Source organism: Micrasema longulum, unplaced genomic scaffold (assembly GCF_059751315.1).
Source record: "Micrasema longulum isolate JH-2025_06_02 unplaced genomic scaffold, ASM5975131v1 h1tg000953l, whole genome shotgun sequence".
Taxonomy (NCBI): Eukaryota; Metazoa; Arthropoda; class Insecta; order Trichoptera; family Brachycentridae; genus Micrasema; species Micrasema longulum.
Window position 1 is genome coordinate 81,346 of NW_028278144.1, and position 20,002 is coordinate 101,347.

Consider the following 20,002-nt stretch of genomic DNA (forward strand, 5'->3'; position numbering starts at 1 on the left):
GGAAATTTATACATGTGTAAAGACATTTATCAAAATTATTTATGTTTCGTTTTGTTAATGTTTTTCTCCCAGTGTGCGCGACGTCACCGCTGGTCAGTTATCCTCGGGAGGTGGGGGTATGAGCGGGGCGGCTGCCCCCCCTCTCTCGCGTTTAACACACTAACGATGTTTATAATAATTATTATATTTAAATGCAAAGTGTAAAATACACAAAAATCCTACTAGATACTATTGTGTAAATACTATTAATATTAAAAAATATATTGATATAATATAGAAAACGCTTGGATATCTTTGCCAAATTACTGTCGCTTATAAGAAGTAAAAGTTGGATTTATTAACAATCGTTTAGTAGTGCAATTGATGGACATTGTCAGTTTGTGAGCCACATATGTACTGTGTACTCCACCCCTCGCCGAGCGACTCACCCCTGTGGGCCTAGAGGGCCTTGCGGCGTGAGACGGTCTCCGCGCCGCGCCCGGAGACCAGCGCTACCAGTTCGGATAACCTGTTAGGGAACTGCCACTGCCGCACACAATGGCCCACCGCCGGTCTGGACACATCACGAAATTCTCACGTACTGTTTCCACAATCGGGTATTGCGTATCGATGTAATTAAAATCTCAGTTGCCAAATTATTTACTCGCCGAACCAATAATTGGTCTATGTAGATTGTCACGATCTTTCTAACCGCGTGACAAATCGCTATATTGCCTTATAAAAAAGCTGCGCTTATTGAGCTGGATTCTTATTAAAATTGTAGCAATATATTACCAAAACCTTCAATTATGTACCAGACATTAAGGAAATTCACGGTCGTGTGTCCCGCGGAGAATACGGACGCTCTTTTTTAACTTCGGCTGTTAAAAACCGTTTAGAAGTCCACTTCTTCTGGTACAACAAACTCAGCTCGCGATTACCTCCAATCCGGTAGACATGCGACTTTTTCAATGCGTGTAATTTTTAGCCAAGTAGTTTGGTAACTATTCACGATGCATAAAACACGTAAATAAAAGCATTTCACAAAATCGAAACAAAGTCTCATTAGTAATTTTACACTCCATTAAATTACTTGTTACGGAACGGCATCGCAAATGATACGAGTTTCCTTTACGTTTTGCAATTTTTAGTTTCGTAAATCTAAAAGAGTTCGGATCTACGATACTGCCGTAATTTTCTGTCCCATCAAAATCAAAGTAGGTGCGTTCGGAAGACACGATAATATCGTTCGTAAGAGGGGTGAGTTTTGTAATATAACATATAAAGTAGGGGACATGTTTGAAGGCCGCCATGGGTATAAATGAGCAATTATTCAAATGAAAGTCTTTTGTCTCCAATCCGGTATAGAACTCGAGACCCTGCGTATACAAATCTCAACTGACCATCATTATATTTATCATCTTTCTCACACATGCTCAGAGCTAAAATAAAGAAGCCGGTTATAGGAATTGTCTTCACCCCTCGGAAGATATTTTCTTTATTGTATTAAAAACCGTTAACGACTGTACTCTACAAATTATAATTCAAATCAGACTGCATTGTAATTTAATAATCTAGCATTTATATAATATTTAAATGTTTAATATTATTCACACTCGAGATACAAATAATACGTCACACGACTGAATATAATAATATTAAGCGAATAATAAATGTTTTTAAGTCAAATAAAAATACAAAAATTACAAATTCGATTGCCTTAAAACGTGCTAAATAGTATTTAAATCAATAGGTACTCGTCTTATAAAAAATGATTTAAAAACATTTATTTTCCTCTAAAAAATTTCAAACCATTTTCCCGGTGACTCAATTTAAAAAATCTGTTTTTATAAACCATGTACATACATACATTAGAAATCTGAGATGTTATTCCTCTATCATAATGCCATACTTACGTATGTATAAATTCAGAACAAGCGTGCCAGAAATGCTATATGCAAATATTTATGTACAAATTTAAGGTATTCGAAAGACTTTTATTCATTCTAGATCTACCCTTAAAGGGCACGTGTTCGAGCCCATATAATGCATTTGATATTCAAATATCCTATTAATAAAGCCCAATATTGTAACACAGAACTGAATTTCAATGAGAAAAGAAGCAGTTGTGACATTGTGATTTTAAAAACTCCGTACCTTTTGTTAAACAACCATTTTGATGAATGGGAAAATGTTAATGAATGCATTGTCTTTAATATTTTATCTCACAGAAAAATCTCAATTAAAAGTAGTGTTTTTATTCGATTATTTAAAATTAAGCACAAAAAATATATTATGACTTAAAAAAATATTAGAAATTCACCTTGCTTTGTAAGAGAGTTATATCTCTGTACAGATTTGTGATTCCTATAAAAATGGTTGCTTGTTTAATTGTTGAGTCGACTTTGATCAGTTCGATATTTATGTTTAATTTATGTACAGAAAATTGTGATTGTATACGTAGAGAAATTAATTGTCAAATGCTACCCCCGAGTAGGGGTAGAGCGATCTGTAGATTTAGTTGAACAAAACGTTGTTAAGTCATTTAGTCTAAGTAGAACTAGATTGATAATTATTATAACTTAGGCATCATTTATTTTAGATAACTGTCGATTGTTGAAATAAATATTATATTTATATTTTAAAAATTATATTTTCTTTTATTTCATTTATGGTTTTTTTCCCTTTGTTTCTTTGTGTTTTTATTTTTCAGTTTTATTGTTTCATTTTTGTTCTCATTCACACACACAATACACAAATATAACCATTCCATTCCATTTTCATGTAGCTCATACAGAACAGCTTTCTGTATAATATTACATAAATATTATTTTTATGGGATTTAAATTATGAAACAGATGATTTTACAACACAAACACTTTGGTTAAAAATTCAATGGTAAATTATTTGATAATTATTGAGAAACCGCCAAAATCAATTATTGTATTTGGAGTTTCGCCTTACTGAGAACTTTGGTAACGCAAACAGGTACCTAATTATAACTTTACTGTGGGAAAAACCAGGTGATAAGTGGTTGACCAAAATGGAAATTAAGAAATGGTATGACAGCAGTGTTGGAGACCTAAGGATTCTTAGAAAGGTTTGTCTACTACACATATTATAACAATAACTAATAATACTTATTGGGTGCACACAAATATAATTAGAATTTTAATAAAAGGGTCAAATTTTGTTTGGGATTTTTAGCAATAATTAAACTGGGTTAAGCTTTATTTTGGCCGTTTAGTTTGGTATTTAAAACGGATTAAATTTTAATACTTTATGATTCTTTTAAAATGTGTAACAAAGTAAATTAACTAATTATTGTGGGATGATGGATTTTACCTTCAAAAAGTCTGATATACAGAATGCTTCTAAATCACTAACACTTTTTATTTATTTATTGTTTCGTGTTTTTATGTTGTTATTGTTTGTTTCGTGTTATTTCATTTAGATATTATTTTTCAACAAAAGTAAGTATGGACAGTTGATATTTATTTGGTTCTAAAAAAATAATGTTTAGAAGAACATTTTTTATTCTGTATTATGACCTGTATTATTTGTCTTTGTCGTGCATAAATATTTTAGTTTGAAATTTACTTTTTCTGGCATTTACGTGATGCATTTCTATTACAATATAATCTAGGTATAAATATTGTTTCAACAAAATCTACATTTTCAAGTGCGTTTTGTATTTCACGTTGACAAAATAGGATATTTCAGGTTGACTAATAATATTATTCCTTTGATATATAACTTACATTACAAAGTTTTTTTTATTTAAAGCGATATCGAATCTCTCGCCTCGTTGTAAAAATCAGGAACGAGTAAAATTACACATTAAAAAAAGAGCTCTGTTCTCTAGTAAATTAATGGCCAGTTGCACTAAATGAAGTTAAATAATTGTTGCATTTTTGTGGAAATTGACAAATTATTTGTTTGAAAAATGTTTTGACCATTTCGACAAAAACGCAACAATTATTTAAAACAACTTATCTTTTTCAGGAGCAACTGGCCGTGAATCCTTTAAATTTTCAAACTGAAATGTAATCACTAATGTAAAATTATAAATTCGCTTTTTCCATTTGTAATAGACGATAGCAAAAAATGTGATTTGGGTAGTTGATTGGCTCTTAACTTTCAAGGAATTAATTACAAGAATATGCAAGCATTTTAAATGGCAGCCAAGATGGCCGCAATGAGCAACATTAGCAAAATGGCGACTTAATGAATAAGTCAAGTGGAAGCTTCTCTATCCAGTCCACGAGGCGCTAAGTGTATATTATTCCATTTGCCACATTAGATTATTATAATGGCGGATGGGTTCGTTAGCGACTAACTGTACAATACATTTGTCACGTAATCGGGTTCATAGCTCCGCCATTGCGGCGTGACTTTACTATGAAGATTAGTACTATTGCATTAGCAATAGCATTAGCAATAATTATTAACGGCATTGACATTTGCTAAAAATAATAGCTATTTAATTTTTGTTTTTAATTTTTTTTAAATACATACATATTTTTTTTAAAATCGTCAATTAAATTTAACCAAAGCTATTTTATTACAAAAAATGCGTTTTTATCATACCTGGTTTCTAAGAAATCCTGATTCATTAACTTATATATTTAGGAACTAGGGCAATTGCCTTAATATGGATTGATATCTCAATACAGGCGGAGACACTATGTCTTATTTATTTCATGTTACCACATAGGTATGTGGATTTGTGTGACGTAAACATATTTGTTTGTATTTAAATAAATAAATATTTTCAACAGCTTAGAGGAATAAGGTAAAAAATGAGCTTGAAATAATGGTCTATAATTGAAATGAGAGGAAAGAATCCGAATAACCCCATAAAATGATAGCCACAGTTTTCGAAACTCTTTGACAGAATCTGGCTTTCCACACGCTAAGCTAATAGCATGCGAATTAAATTGAATTAAAATAATACACGCCATTACTCATATACTGAAATTTTACATACCGCGCGCGTGAACCGTGCTGCTTCTTACAAAAGTTGGCGAGTAAAGCAAATATTTTGCAGTGAAAACGCCAAGTTAAGGTCTAGGAAGTTGAGGCACTGTACTTTAACAATGTAGTCTGATGAACCACTAATAAGCCACAAAATTGTATGTTAAAGAAATAAGCCAGTAAGAAACTTTTAATGGCCTCTCTGCACAATCAGCTAAAAAATGACTTAAACCTCTTTGCCTAAATACCACCGAAGTATACTTACCTACCATTTTCTCGGTTATAGCTTATACATGGGTTAGTAATGTTAGAAGAGCCAAATGACTTAGGCTTTAGAAACTACTCCTAAATAATATATACGTACACTTTGAGAAATTTATTAATAATGTATTTGTCTTGTGTATTTCAAAATAGCATTTTATTAAAAATAATGTATACACAGCCATTTTGGTGAAACTCACCTCAAGGGCGCTGGCATATTTAAAAGCAAGAAAAATCATATTTTGATAATGCAATAAAGAGTATTAGTTTTTTCATGTAATACGTGCATTAGACCGCGTAGGTATAGCATCTAGTTGAGAAAAAAAATAGTTGTCAAAGAAATTATTTTTATTAAATTTAAATTTGAAGCTATTGGTTATTTTGAACTTTGTGGTTATTCACTATAATAAAATAACTTCCATAAAACATTAAACCTGCATTCCACATTACTAATAATAAAGGAACACTGTTAAAAAATAATCACGATTAAGTCCCTAAACATAATAAATCTGGCATATACCGATTAAATTGTAATTATTGCAATGCAATCTACATTGAAAAAACTAAAAGAAACTCTAATGATGAACATGAATGAAATGAAGAACACTTTAGGTGCCTAAATAATAATTTTATAAAAATCGCCAACCTCCTGATGGAAAATAATCATAATTTCAATAATGACACTGGATTAAAAGTTCAAAAAATAAAATACTAAAATTAAAAAACTTGAAAATCTTAGAAATTAAAAAAGTGATTTGTAATAAGTAAAAATAAATAGCCGAATTTACAATATTCATTTTACTCCACTCTTGTCTAGTTTTAAAGATCGTACCCATCTCACTTCACACTTTCCATCTTTAGGAGAACGACATGACACAAATACTTGACTCCACGTAATATTTAGTAATCACTGTTAAATAAAATAAAATATGATAGAATTCATTTGTCAATTGTACCTTGATATAGAGGCTTGTGTTGCTTTGAAACCGGTCTGTAAAAAAAATTGTTTTAAACAAATAAGTTGTTTTATATTCATTTTATTTTGTGAAAAAGATAATCAGAAATAATTTTAAAAATATAAATTTTACAAATTAAGAATCACATATAATCAAATATACAAAATAATGGTATCATTAAAATCAACAAAATAATAGTAAAATGTAGTAGTATTAAAAAAAAACAAAATAAGAGTACCATTGAAATCAACAGAAAAAGAATATATATATTGGTAGTCAGATGGCAGAAGGGACCATCTGTAATTTTCAAAAATGTTCAGGAGAGCTGAAAAAAAGGCTAAATTTCAAGACTTCAATCCACAAACTAAAATATTTTAGTTTTGTTTTTAAATAACAAATTACAATTCTAAATAATGCTGTTTTTATTTTTTTTTCTATGTGTATTTACCGAAATATTTATTAAAACTTTTGAAAACTAAAACACACAAAAAAATACAGATGGTCCCTTCTGCCATCTGACTACCGATATATAAACATAATTGTAATGATAATTGAGATATGTTTTCTAGAAACTCGCTCAATACTATAGTTTATAAAGAAATATAAGAAATAAATCATATGCCAAATAATAGTACGTACTAAATTATTAAATCACGAACAATGTCACCGAATTTTCAGTTCATACAGCGTTGCTTGCTAGATATCCAAACGATTCTTGTTTGTGCTTTAATCTAGGAGGCACTGCGCTGGTTTAACTATACCGTTCGTCTTTTGGTGTCCCTGTAATTAGATTATAATAATTGTGAGAACCTACCATAAACCGTGGAATGTCAGCCGTGTAATTTTATTTCGATTAGAGTAATGTGTAGGAGACAAAATTATTTAGCTGCTTCCCATATGTACATTTCATGATTATCACTTTGTCTTTTTTGATGAATATAATCTTTATCTAGGACAGAGTCATTTTGTATCAGACTTATATACCTTAATTACATTTTGAGTGATGAAACGCACATCAATTGACAATGAAAAGTACAGTTTTTTTCATACAAGTCACTTGGTTTTCATTAGCTGTACTTGAAAACCAGTAAACATTATTTTTAAGTAATCATTACTTAGCCAACAAGATGGTGGCCAGATGCAATAATAATATAATAATATGTTAGTTTGTGTAAAAGAATCGCATTTTATCTATTTTATTTTATTAAGGAACAATGACCGACAGCCGAACATACATACCTAGATTACACACGTGATAATATATAATATTGCTAGACCCGTCACCCTTTATAACTGTTTACAGCGTGCAATTTGTTGTTAAACAATAATTTGATAAACGTAAGAATAAAGTACAAAAGCTACAAAAAATAGTTTAAAAATAAAAAAAACATTTTTGAAAAAAAAACACAATTTTATTTTATTTTTTATACATATATTTGTAGTTCTACGTGTCATGTACAAGGCTAAGGTTCTCGGAAAAAAAATATTTTTGTTTATCTTGGAAATGGGATGTTCGATCACTGATTTTGGCTACCTTGGTACCTTTATGAGTCCAATCACCATTGTTGCAAAGTCCAAGAACAATGGCGCGTGATAACTATTTTTAACGACAGTGTGGATATCTGTCAAAGATATCCCATCTTTCCTACATTCTGCTTCAAGATTATGGCGTTGTAAACTGAAAAATGAGAGCCCTTAAAAAGTCTGCGTTGAGTCGAGGCACTTGTAACGAATTTACAAAAATACATATCCACGTGCATGCACATGCATAGACACAAACATTCAAATATGGTCACGAACACATATTTATGCATATTTAATTTTTATGTATTAAATATTTTATTAATATGATTTTTATCATTTTGTGGGACGACTAAACAAATGAATAAATAAAAATCTAGTTCATAAACTCTTTGCTCGACTCTATAGCAGTGATTTCAATAGATCCAAATCTTTTTTCGTTTTTTTCCCACCAAACTATCGCGTTGATAAAAAATGCTCACATTTCAAGTAAAACGAGCCACTGTACAGAATTGTAAAGATCCTAAGGCATACAATCGTGTGCCTAATGTAATGAAATTTCCTTTCCAAATGACTTGATTTGTAATTATTTTTCACGGGATAATATGCCCGCACGTACTTATCCGTTCTTTTTACTATTATTAACATCAACATGGTACATTGTTACATCAGAATAACTGTGTTAAATGTAATTACTGTATTTTAACGAGTAACAAAACAGAAACTTTCAGTAAATTAGATAAAAGTAACAAATGACATTTTTTGTTTCTTTGTTGAGAAATCTACATCATGTTACAAATATTTCAATAACGAAATAAAATTAGAAAACATTCTATTTTGTTTTTGCGTTCAATCATTAACACAAACATGTAAAAAAATATGAATATTTAAATTGAATAAAAATACGATAATTTTCATACTAACATAATAAATAATCTACCCTTTCAGCACCATATGATTATCTTGTTTATCTACCGCGTACACAAACTTGGAATCAACTCTCAAAAACGTCAAAATAAGTTTAATTTTCCCCTATTTTTTCCGTGTACATTTTTAAACCAATGCTTGTAAAATAATTATAATTTTACCAATAAAAAACAGAAGCCAGCTTAACAAATTTCTTGTACAAATTTTAAGTAGCGTCTAATTTATAGTTTACTGGACATCAATGTCCATGAAAATAGAATAGATATTTTATTAATCCAATTTAAAATCGAATGTAAAATTGATACGGTTCTATCACAACAAAGGTTCTTTGTAGTTTTTATTTAATATACTTACAGGTAGCTACATACTATCTCGTTATTTTCAATACCAATGTATCGATTGAAAACCGTGAAATAAGCAGCTAGTGCTGTTTTTGCAATCTTTTCAAACATGTGAGTAGAGAGTATAGTGTTTTTATTAAATAAAAAAACAATACCACACGTAAACAAGTGTCAGCGTATAAGGTTTGAAAGTTGGGAAATTCCAGACAATTTATAAGGTATATTGTATTATCAAAGATATAATAAATACTGTTAGTTGGTTGGAAGACATTTCAATAGAAGTTTTATACCTACAGTATTCGTTCACCAAATAACAAAGATGATTTTAAAAAATACCTGTTTTATACTAGTAAATATTATTTCTATTCTTAATTGTGATAAATATTTCATGGAAAAATATTTTAACCGAACGATTAAAATATATCTTAAAGTATTGTGGTATACAATGAATTAGGATGGTATTCATTATTTAGTACAGTTCAATATTTAGTATTTAGTACAGTATTTGGAAACTTTCCCCTTTTTTGAGAAGCATTATTATCGTAATGCATTATAAATATAAACACATAATAAATAAATAAAGTAAATATTTTTCATTTAATTACTAAATGAAAAAATAAATGCCTTGTTTAGAACATCGAATTAAAAATTTATTATTTTTATTACTGTATCTAAAAAAATACTTTAATGCACTGTTTTTTTTAAAACTGTACCTAGTTTGTTCATAACTAATAATGTGTATACATTTTTTTGTTTTTTGCAACGTCCAGTTTGACTTTTTATTCGCATTACAGCATGATTACCCCCTGATATGTTTGTACTTATTGTAAGTTATTTTTTTACAAATAAAACTAATAAATGATGTATTTATTAATATTTTTTTAAATATTCATATAAAACACATTTCAATAAATTATCTTACTTTTTTTTACCTAAAACTATTCCGAAAAATGGAAAAAGGAAGACACAAAAAATAATTAATTTTGACCTTGTCAAGTATCGAACCAAAAATTGTATGCACTGTAACTAAACGCTCTTACCATTAGATATTCATGTGAATAAGCGATAAAAAGAGGTCGTATCAAAATATTTTGAACGGTTATAGTTATATGGCGTTTAATCCTCTTTGCTTTCCCTTACACAAAATCACTAAGGTTTAATGTAATACTCGTATTATAGTACCTACAGCTTTTCGAAAGCACGATATCTTATTAATTATTTGAAGTTATGGTCGTTTTATAAAATTAATGTAACATAATATTACCCGTGAGACAATAGGTGAGACGTGATTGTCGTTACCTGCAGCGCCAAAGGTCGCGGGTTCGACGCCTAACGATCCAAAGAAAATACGAACGTGTCGAAAGCTCGACAACTCTGTCGCTGGTATTTATAAATTATTGTGTTTTATTATGTTATTATTTCCGATTAGTCGACTGATGTATACATATTTGAACAGAGCCGGAGTTTTTTGCGATGAGGAAGTTTGAAAGACAACGCATTTAATCAGTAAATTGTGACAAAATATAGACCATCCTTTTTAAAATAATTTTTAACTTCTACATACGACAAGCGTAGAATTTTTGAACCGATATTTCTTATAAAAAAATGTAACTTCCGTCAATTGATTTGAACTGTTTTTATCTTTAACACTAAGCGGAAACATTTATTTTGATATTTTTACGTATATGTGAGATTTGTTCATATCAATTTAAAAAGGTGTTTTTCTTATTTTTTTCAAATTACCTTTTTAGGCAATTAAAAATTATTTTGTCTACCGCAACTGTTCAGTAAAATAAAAAAAATGTTAATTGGCTTTTACATTACAATAATACCATAAAACCCTAGCATATAAAAACAAATAAAGTATTAGGCATTATTAGGATTAAAGTAAAGAACAGAGAAAAAAAAAAGATAAATACGTAGAGCATATTTTTATTTTTTATGGTTTACAAACAATAAACAATACATAAAATATAAGTTTGGTAAACAAAATTTGTTAAGTTAAGATAGTGTTTATAAACTGTATTTATCTTAACAGAACGTATATTAATAAGTAAAAAAAATCAATAATATCAAAATTAACAAATTAAATTCAATTTCATCAAGTTATATTCATATATTTTTTTAAGTCTTCGTACAGGAAAATTCGAAAACATTAAATATCAAACATGTTTTGTCCCTATAAACAATGAAATAATAGTTTTTCACTGTGTGTCCAGACATTCGTGTTAATTAAAATTCAAATAAGAGAGTACATACATAATCATTGAAAGCATATAAATTAATAAACATACATATTATATTTATTTTCATACATTAGTTTATTGCACATTATTTGAGACATAAATACCAACTCCATGGGACTCAATATCCTGAGTTAAGATGAGACGAGCAATTAGTTGACACAGATACATGAGTATATCACCACAAATATAGAATCAGAAACACTAAAAAATATTCAAAATAACTTATATATGGCACATCAATATGGTAAACAGTAAACTCAAACATTCAGAAAATCGTCGAGGAGTTTCCTACTCAAATCCCTCCCACTAAGGAAAATCCAGTCCTTAACTCCTCTCTTGAAAATAGTTTTTGTTCTTGAGAGCTTAATACGCTCCTCCAAAATATTGAACACTCTCGGTGCGATAAATGAGAGATTTCTCTGAGCAAAAGTCGTATGGGTTTTGGGTATGACATAATTCGTGCTATGGAAAAATCTCGTTGGGATATTTTACTGAGACCTCTCCTTATGATTTATTTTGTTTATGTGCTTTAGAAAAAAGTATTGTAATAAAAAAAACTCAACAAAACCAGATAAAATAGTTTAAAATATTTAAAAAGCAGTGAATAGTGTTGCGGACTCGCGGATCAGAGGTTTAGTTTTGTATTACACTCCACCTAAACTTGATTCCCATTTTTTAATAGTAAATTATTTACAATTTGTTGAAAATGGCCACTAAAATTAAAAACATTTGAATGTAGAAGAACACTAGTATTTCTTCAAGAAAAAAAAAGTTTTTTAAAATAATATTTTTGTTAGTTTTGTTGCTTTTGTATTGTCAATAAAAAAAGTTGACTGGTTTATTCTATATGACATTAAAAACATTTTTTATAAAGGCTCTTAAAACTTTGATGCTTGATATCCTGAGTTCGGTTCCGGGCAAGGGCGTCATAGGGTTTAAAGCACCAGTAAATGACCACCCCCCAGTAAATGACTAATGGTTAGAAAAAAAAAACACAATAGAAGTGCTACATGTGTCCAGTCAAAAAACTTTTAACACTAGAAACTAGGACACATCTTTTGGTAAGAAACAAATATATCAGTTTTGAACTGTGAGTTGTCAAATGGTAATAGTGCGTCTTCCCGTTATTGTTCTGAGATTGATAGTGTTTTTATAAGGAAAGGTGCGGTAAGTGTTTTATTTGATGCTATTTCTTATGCAATTCTTTGAATATATCCATATTCCAATGTGTTAGGGTGTTTTATAATGTTATGATGTAACTAAATCGGAGTATTATTTTTAATGGGGTAGTAGTGGTCAGTCACTGGTGATTCTGCTATTTTTTTAGAGTAATATTAATTATAATTTAAATACTCGTATTTCAATAAAAAAGTAAAAGTACTTCGAAAAATAATGTGCTTTTCATTATTTTCTTTTATTTTGTACGCTTGAATAATGAAATTTATACCTTTTATGTGGATTTCACTACAAGCTGAACCTTAAAAAGTCATTCGTTGGTGATTTTTGACCCTAGCTTATTTTTTTACTAAAATATTTATTATTTCGCTACTGATTTTCGGCGAAGGTATTTTTTACCACGATAAACGCAAAAAAATGCAGTCACAAGAATAAGATTTTCTTGTACTATTTTACCCGCACCGGGGAAGCGGATATAATAATGGAGTATACGCATAGCGTAATAACATCTTAATTGAATCTGCGGAACAATGGAAAAGCAACACGTTCCAAATTCAAACACTTTTCCGCCACCTAAGTTCGCTCGCACCGCCACCGCCTTGTTGCGGCAAACAGTTGAACTTACCTGACCTCCCGCGCTGCATCAAATTATCTACAATTTACTGGGCTTTTCAACACAGAGCCAACCGACAACTTTTCAGATCCTAAATTCAACACTATCATCTACAGGGCGCTCTAATGTTTAACAACCCTGTGTAAATGTGTTAGTGCCTGTCGGTGGGTGAACCGAGTAAATATATTAATTGTATTTGTTTTAGTAGGCACACAAGAATATTTCAATGAAAAACGTTTTTTTTTGTAGTTGCAAATTATTTGTGCCTTGCTTTTAAACTTTAAAATCTTTACCGTAGATAACAATAATAAAAATAAAGCAGAATCAGAATAAACAAAATAACTCTAGAAATATTACATGAACAAATAACAAAAAATAAAAATGGTAAAAGTTGGACACAAAAAAAACAAAAGGAGCTAGATACCACCATTAAATAACTTAGCCTGCTTTATCGTCCCTGTAATGAATCGAACAGTCTCTCTTCGTGTATCATTACAGTTTAGGAGCTCAGCTAGGTTATTAGTCGCAGCAATCCGAGTGTTAAAAACAATATTGCAATTAAAAAGTTATGTCACGGATACGTAAGCCAAGTTTTTAAAATATTTGAATGGACGATACAAAACCAACCTTTGGGACTTTTTCAGAGATGGCGATTGGTAATAATTAAACCTTCGGTATAATTGTTATATGAAACAGTAACTTAATGATTTTCTTTTTATACGATATTACATTAATCAGTTAAAATATTTCATTTTTTAAATTGATTTTTACATAAATTTTACTAATTTAATTTGGTTTAATTTTTATTTCTAAATCTTAAGTAAAAAAAAATGTGTTTCTTTTTAAAATAATTCAACCAAAAATGTTCATATTATAACTTTTGTAAAAGGCAATTCAGGCGTACATGTTAATAAAATAAATAAGTTTTTCGCGAGTAAAAAAGATGGCCACCAAAATGGCTAAACAAGTTCTTTGACTAAAAATTGTATTTGTTTTAATTTTCAAATAGATATTTCTTATTTCAAATAGATAGAAGATTCTTGCTCTTTATATTTATATTTTTCAATGAAAATGGCGTTAATCAAATGAGATAAATCATAAGAACACAAATGTTTGTTTTAATTTTATTATTTAAATTAAACTCAACCAAAACCCATCATTTAAAAAAAAGGTAAATAATAGAAAACTTTTCCATTTATTGTGTATGCAGACAATTGGTAGAATTCCATATTTAATTTGGTAATGTATCCAAAATAAAACAAGTTTATTGGATTATAATTCTACTTTATTTTTTATAAAATATACAAAGGGTATATTGTGACGCGTTTCGTCTTGTAAGGACATTTTCAAACAAACTAACTAAAATATTTACAAATTTTCCTTATTTACTAAAAATAATTGCTATTTTATGTTTGTGGATACAAGCCAAAACAAGTAGAGTTATTAAAATTTAATTAGGGTATACTGAGTATATTAGAGGAATATTTTGGTTATATTGAGGAAAAACCTTCCAATATTTAAAAATATTTGTAAGGGTATGACTTTAAAATTAATATAATAATTATAAAAATATTGATTTCATTTATATATTTTAGTTAGTTTGTTTGAAAATGTCCTAACAAAACGAAACGCGTCACAATATACCTTTTGTATATTTTATAAAAAAGAAAGTAGAATTATAATCCAATAAACTTGTTTTATTTTGGATACATTCCCAAATTAAGTTTTCCATTGTTGGAAAAAAAAATACGAATTTCTTTTTGTAAACATGAATTCAATTTCTTACCATAAAGTTCGGAAATTCAATTAACCGCAATGTCATAGACTTTCTTGCTCGCCTGTTATAAGCTATTAAATAAAATTAAAATTATTTTTTCTTTTTTTAGATTTATTTCGACATTGTTGGTCTTATATTGCTCTTCGCTTGCCGTAGTTTACGGGAATAATCTCCGTCGACTAAGCATTAGCTTGTGCCAACATAATTTTCTTGCTATGAAATTATAACCGGATGAGACAGCAGCATTTTGGCGCCAAAGTGCGAGAGAAACGCCGTGTTGCTCATTCCAAATTTGAATAACAGCGCTAAGTGACGATGTGACTGTAATAATACAACGGAGTCATTATGGTCGTTAATTTCACGGATTATCGGGGAAGAATTTTGTGACTATATATTTCAAAATATCGATAACATCTATCAAGATTTTATAATATTTTAATTTTTCAATTAACGAAAAAAAAATCATATTATGTACTTAATCACCTACCTAAATGCGTTGTGATATTCTTTTTGTATCCATGTGTATGAAAAATACTATTCTATTTGTGAAAGAGAACCAGAAGCCTAGACTAGTGTTTTTAGCTCGATGGCTGCTCTTAGGTAAAAATCCTGAATAAGGAATTCTGAAAAAAGTCCGTTTCGTAGTGTACCTGTCAGCGCGTTTGCCTACAATTATTTATGTCATATTTGAAAAGTTTTCCCTTATTCGTGTTTTCTAATGAAGAAATTATAATAATCAAAATATTATTTTTAACTGCACACAAATCCAACGTTGCATATGACACTACATTTGTACATAAATTAAAACGTAGCTATATTCATATCATTCGTTATTAGAAAGCAAAATAATTAATTCGTTGAAATGGTTAACATTTATAACTAAAAGTGGAATAAAACTATGTACGTATTTTTATTATAATAATTAATTCGTTGAAGATACGGTGATCAGTTTTCCGCTTCAGGCCTAGAGATATCGAAATATTGCAGTGAATGTTTTGAAATTTGTGTTCCATGTTTACTCTGCCAGGAATCCAACCCGGGGCCTAAAGCCTCCTTTTTCAGGATTCTAAAAGTAGCCAACGACTCGCATATCAGCATCAATTTCATAGGCAGAATGGTAAATGTTACACAATGTGTAAAGTGGCCACTTAAACCGGCCAACGACAGAATATAAGCCCTGTAAATGCCTAGACTTTCATATTTCCTTCTCAAAAATTATTTTCCACTCTGTTGCAAAGAAAAAAATAGATGTAGAAAGCATTTGGAAATACTCAAAACATCGTTATCTTATTTGGTTAAAAAGGTTTCATGTTTTGGAAGTCCCACAATTGGTTAGAACACCCGAGTTGAGAAGTGAAAAGGCCATTGAAAAATGAAGATGGAAGTCCCATAATCACAAAATCTCATTTTCAAAATATTTTGTTCAATGTGACTCACGTTTCGCCCTTTAAAACTTTAAGGCACAGATATTATATGGGCCGAATTCAAGAAATCAAAAAACGCAGTCATCCATTTTAGACCGCTCGTTGATGTCTCTCAGTCCGATTATTAATGTGACCACAAAATAAATTATTCACTCGGCTAAAACAATAGACGACATGTCCACCGGAGAATATGCATCCGACACGAACGGATCGAGTGATCGAGACGCCTAGACAAACGTAACCCTTATCAAAATAAATTTAAATTTATTTTTAAAAATCCCGAGATAAATCATTCATTAGTTTTTGCATCCAGATCTTGAGCCGTCTTAAAGCTTATAAATAAGCAATAGAAACGATCTTTGACTGTCTTTATTATTCTTGCTTTGGCAACATTCAAATGGGAGGCATGACGTTTGGCGACGGAAGGTTAAGTTCATTGTACTTGGAATAGTTGATTACTTGGCAAAATACAGCCTGAACACGTTATAAGTACTACTGTTGTGTCGCCAATAATTATTAGTCTTGGTCACACTACTAAACTTGCATCTTTAAATTTCAATACAAATATTAAACTCAGAATTACTGATAATGAAAAAAATATTGATTTCATTAAGAGCATTTTATTGAAGGAATTTAAAAGTCTAAGTATTAACAGGGCCAATGCCCCGCCATTGGTTGGTTTAAGCCACTTTACACACTGTGTAACATTCATCATTCTGCCTATGTTTGAACATATGTATTAACCTAGAATGTAGGTAAAATAATTCGGTAAGAATTCACAAGCAAGGCGGTGTTTCACTTCTCCACCCCCTGGACCTTTATTAATCTGGTATTTATTAATTTATTATTTTGGTAATCTACAAAAAATCATCATTAATTTTTACCTACATATAAATACATAATATGCAATTAATATGACTATAAATGTAATTTTTTTCTATGTCTCTGTGAAAATCAACTCAAACAACAATTATTATTAACCACGCGATATGCGTAGTTTTATTCTTCACTATTTTAATCCATTACTCGTACTAAAGTTTATTGAAAAATACCACTATGACATTCAGCAGATATTTCCATTATGATTTGTCATTGACAGTACTGTCAAAACTCGAGCACTGGCCGATTTAAAAAAAAAAAATAATTTCAAAAACAGCCACTGCAAACGCCACCTGTCCTATGTGATACATAATATGTCAACGGTATCCTATCAAAGAAAAATAGGCCTTCGGAAATAATGTCCGAAATACTAGTTTTCAAATAGAGAATCTTTCATTATATTTGTAATCTCTAAGTTTGTCTTAGTACTAAAAAAGCCGACTTGGGTTAAAGACGTAAAATACAGTATACTTTTTTGTATGGAGAAATAAGCTGAGATAATCGGCTAGTTTCATCGTTTACTGAGAACGAGCTGGGCGCTGGCGCTGGGCGCACTTCATAGATATTTTTTGTCGGAAGATATGAACAATGATTTATAATAAATAACTACCATTTTATTTATTTTTCCAATAACATGGTTAATATAAAACATTATCATCAAGAATAAAATATAATGGTAAGCTGTGCATAATCGCCTATTTTGACGATTCACCCCTGCCTCAATTTCAGGGAGGGGGGCAGTGAAAGTCCACGGTTTTACCAAACAGTTTCATGAAGCAGTTTAATTTGTGAATGAATAATATCATGACCAATTTTACAGAAACACGTGAATTTATTTTTTAAAATCATTTTTAGCAGCTGTTTATACCGGATTATTGGCTTATGCTGCTTTAATCTATAATTTTTTTAACTGTTTTAAATAACAGTTTAATTTTTGAAAAAGTAACTGTTTCTCATTTTTAATAACTGAAACGCCCATCACTAGTCCTGGGGGGCAGGGAGGTCGCCAGCTATTTTTTTACTCGTAAAAGGGTCGCGTACTCAAAAAGGTAATTTTTTTCTTACTGTAGGTATATTTTTTTGTGAGAATTTTCTTTCTCTTAAAATAAGTTATACAAAATAAACTCTTGCAAAATTGATAAGGCCCTTCGTCAATAATAATATTATAAAATAATTATATGTAAACCAGGAAGGGACATTCTACGTATTTTAATATAATCTTGATAAACGTCAACACCAACAATGTTTTGAGTATGTCCAAATGTTTGTTGACAGGCTAGATTTCCAAGATTCAACAATGAGGAAATACAACAGTGTTATTTTATTTATGTACTCGTACCTTACATATAAGGCGATTTCCGTGGAAGTAAGAACTTGTAAATAAACACTGATTAAATTTAACTTGTGAATTGATAATCAAATTATGCGAATATATTACGCGTAACAATAAATAAATACATTAAAATTACATTATCAATAAATTTAACTTTTTAATTTAATTTTAAACTATGGTTTTTCTGTTATTCTGCGAACACTTACAAATTTAAACTGAAGTCTGGCGGGACAGTCCAACTTTATAATTAGCCATTTAATAGGACACATTACTTCTGGACTATCCTACATCATTCAATGTGGAAGGAAGATATTGTAGGCATTCTTTAAAAAAACATTAAGTCAAAATTACTAGTTTAGTATTGCGAGTTTAAAAGCTTGTTAAAATAAAAGCGTTATACACGGTTTTTCAGGGCTAGACCACGAAACTTTAGAGAAACGTTCCTCATGGTAAGCTTTAAAATAAATCCTTTTTTTTTTCCAAAAAGTCATTGGAAAAAATAAAATCAAAAAATTTTGATCTAAAAATGGAAAAAATCTGTAATTTCTCTGACTAGCAGTCCCTTCACAAACCTCTCTGATCAATTGTCATAATATCTAAAAGTAGAATCATTTTCATAAACTTCTAATGATAACTCATCGTTCAACGTGTTGGCTGATTGAAAACTCCCTCTTTGAAAACGGCAGAACCAAAAACTATTGGGTTAGGTTAGGATAGGTTGGATTAAGTTTTATAATAAAAAATATTAAAAAATCCGTAGCTTATTAAGTTAAGCGAAAGAAATTAATTCTTCAGTGTAATTAAGGATTTAGTGGAGTAAAAACAATTATTTTTAAATCAAATTTAACCTAACCTATCCTACCCAACCTAATTTCACTTAAAAAAATAAATTAAACATTTATTATGGTTGAATTTAAAGAAATTGGCTAAGCTACGTTCAAACCTTTCGTTAAACGTTCATTCAACAAACGGCCTTGCCATTCAGTTGAATGCCGGCATTTTATGAACAGCCTAGCCGCTTAGTTGATTGGCTGATTTAACTATTTGGCGGCAACATATACATATATAGCTTATCTCTCAAGTAAAATCCTCATTACGGTTGCCTCAAAAATCTTTTGTTATTTTCTTCCATTTTTTGCAGAAGTTACATATATCTGTACCTAGGTGAAATAATTAATTCCCTATTCTCTCACTACTCACTACCCCGACATACGATCTCTCTCCATTTATAGTTCTATTGTTACAAGCGAAACGTCCCCTATAAAAGTCGATGTTATTAGATACACCATAGAGTTCCCATGAATTATTGTAAATTGAACAAATAGGTAGCACTCTTCTTCCGATGTGCCATCAAAATCTTTTGTTTAATGTGCCATAAGGGATTTCAAATTATGATTGATATTGTGTAGCGAATTGAAACTAGAAAAATTAACTGACTTTGATCTTTCTAAAATAGTGTACCTAATTAAAATAATAATTACAATTTATTTATTTTTATTTTATTTTATTCATACAAATACACATTTTTAATTGGTCTCCTAACTCTATGAAGCCAAGAGCCCTGTATTATGTTGGAATACAACATAATGGAA

The 20,002-nt window shown here is 29.9% G+C and overlaps 1 protein-coding gene across 1 annotated transcript in view; it reads left to right on the top strand.

The window, feature by feature from the left end:
• The window catches only part of LOC148277939 (zinc finger homeobox protein 3-like), a 180,892-nt gene that overhangs the window by 19,717 nt on the left and 141,173 nt on the right, over nt 1–20,002 (top strand). The window lies entirely within an intron of this gene.